Below are 2,500 nucleotides of genomic sequence, written 5' to 3' on the forward strand. Positions count from 1 at the left end.
CAAAAATGAGAAATACATTTTCTCATATCTTCACTAAATATATTATATACAGATACCATATAGATACTCTTGTCACCATTCCTATTATAGCCCCTAAGGCATCTATGATATCTGTTATTAAGTACCTTATTTTTACTCCTATTAATCAACTATCATAGTTTCTATTTTTAAACATGTCACTTGTCTTATTTATCTCATCAATAAATTCTTCCTCATTATTACATATTCGAGAAATTCTCAGTAATTCACCATATGGTATTGCTTTCATAACATGTTTTGGATGACAACTATTACCCATCAAAAATTGATTGATACTATCAAACTTCCTATGTATACCTGTCACTATACATTCGCCCACTATTCCTTTTAAATTGACATCTAAAAAAGAGACAGTATTACCACATTGGATCCCATCAAATTTTATGTTAAATCTATTATTTTGAACATCTTGAACAAAGTTATTACTCTCTTCTTTGCCACCCTTACACAGAAAGATCAGATCATCTATAAATCTGAAAAAGTATATAACATATTGCTTCACAAAAGCATGTGTATATATGCATTTTTCTACCATACCCATAAAAGTATTCGCATACATGGGTGCAAATGATGCACCCATGGCTGTTCCTTGTATCTGATGGTAGATAGTATTGTTGTAAATAAAATAATTATTCTCCAAACAGAACTGCAGTAATTCAATAACATAATGTGTTAAAGGGAAATCTCCCATAGATTTCAATACTGCTTCAATCCCAAATTCATTTTTAATATTTGTATAAAGACTATTTACATCCATTGTAAGCCAATACATATTTTCGCACCAGACTATTTCCTTAATTTTATCTAAAAAATCAAATGAGTCCTTTATGTATGATGGAAGTTTAATAGCTTCTTTCCATAACACTTGATGTAAGATTTTTCCTAAATTATATAAAAAATACTTCCTTGCTGAAACTATCGGTCTACCTGGAGGATCTACCATATTCTTATGCAATTTCGGTAGACAGTAGAAGTATGCAGGAGCACTTCTATTTAAGTCCAATTTACTTTCCACATCTTGTTCAGTCCAATAACCTAATCTCAATCCCTTTTTAATCAATTGTGTATAATTGTTTTTTGCTAGGGCAAGCCCCTCATTGGAGGTTTCTTTATAAACTGTTACATCACTTAACAAATTCATGCACATTTTATTATATTGCATATAATACATAATTACGATTTTATTGCCCTTATCTGACGGCTTCACAATCAATTCATTTTTTGAAAATTTCATTAATTCTATCCATTCCTTCTTCGATAAGTTATAATTTATCTTAGTATAATCAATATTATTTATTAGCTGTTCTATCTCAAAATTAATCATAGTGTGAAAGTTCCTAATACCCTCATGTACAAAAGGTGGCATAAACCTGCTGTTAATATTAACATTAGAGGTATCTATAGTGCAATAAGCGTTCATTTCACTTACACATGATTCAAATGAATCATCAGATAACATTATGTTACTGTCTGAACTCTCTAAACATTCACCATTATTGAATAAATTATTACATTCCTGTGTTTTATTTATAATCTGATTAAAATAATACCATAAATGCAATTTACGTGCAAACTGAAACATTTCAATTTTACATATATATTTCTTGGGTAAAATAGTTGGAATAAACTTTAAACCATGATTTAAAACTTCATATATTTCATCTTTAACAAAACAACCAGATAAATTAATAACTTTGTTACTGTTAGGCTTCTAAAAATTAGTACCACTTAGTCCTTTTGGATTTTCGCCATGGTCGCATAGGTCCTCCCCTATATGCCTCTTGCTCTGTAAAGGCTCTCTTCTGTTGCTGTTGCCTCCCTTGTTGTCTGTGTACTCCAAAAACAGTCATCTATCGGCGACGACAATGGTGGATATTCCTCATCTGGCAAACTAAAACTAGGGACTCTGTTAAGCTGTTGCATTTTCTCTTTCCTCACAGTATTCATTCTATCTTGCTGGTTGACGTTGATTGTAGAATAACGCCTATAGAAATGCGCTTGCTGATTGGAACCAAAAACAGCAGTTCCATTTTCAAAGTCCCGTAGATCTCTCGTTATCTTGTGTATTTTTTGGTCAATAATTTTTTTCTCATGTACCGTAATTTTGTCTTGTATTTCAGTCAAGCAATTTTCAAATTTAATTTTGTCCAGCACTGACATTAGATTAGTACACAATAAAGAAATGTCTTTTTTGATATTACTCAACTTTACAATGTCACGCTCTATTAGTATTTTGATCCACTCAATAGAGCACTGATGCACTGCCTTCTCCCATCTAACCAAAAACGCTTTATCAGTGGAACAGGAAGCATTAAATGGTTCTGATGGAAATTTAACAGCTCTAAGACCTCTCGGTACAATATTGAGGTCTACATATCTGTGTAAGCTTGTATAATTATAATAAGTTAACATTTCTATGTCCATTTGATTATTTAATTTAGACAACAAAGTTTTTACTTCA

At 31.2% G+C, this 2,500-nt stretch overlaps 1 protein-coding gene across 1 annotated transcript in view; it reads left to right on the forward strand.

Annotated features, from left to right (window-relative positions):
• LOC122804583 (cyclin dependent kinase 2 interacting protein) overlaps nt 1-2,500 on the forward strand; it is a 304,009-nt gene that overhangs the window by 36,670 nt on the left and 264,839 nt on the right. The window lies entirely within an intron of this gene.

Source organism: Protopterus annectens, chromosome 6.part0 (genome assembly GCF_019279795.1).
Source record: "Protopterus annectens isolate FY-2018-M chromosome 6.part0, PAN1.0, whole genome shotgun sequence".
NCBI classification, from domain to species: Eukaryota; Metazoa; Chordata; order Ceratodontiformes; family Protopteridae; genus Protopterus; species Protopterus annectens.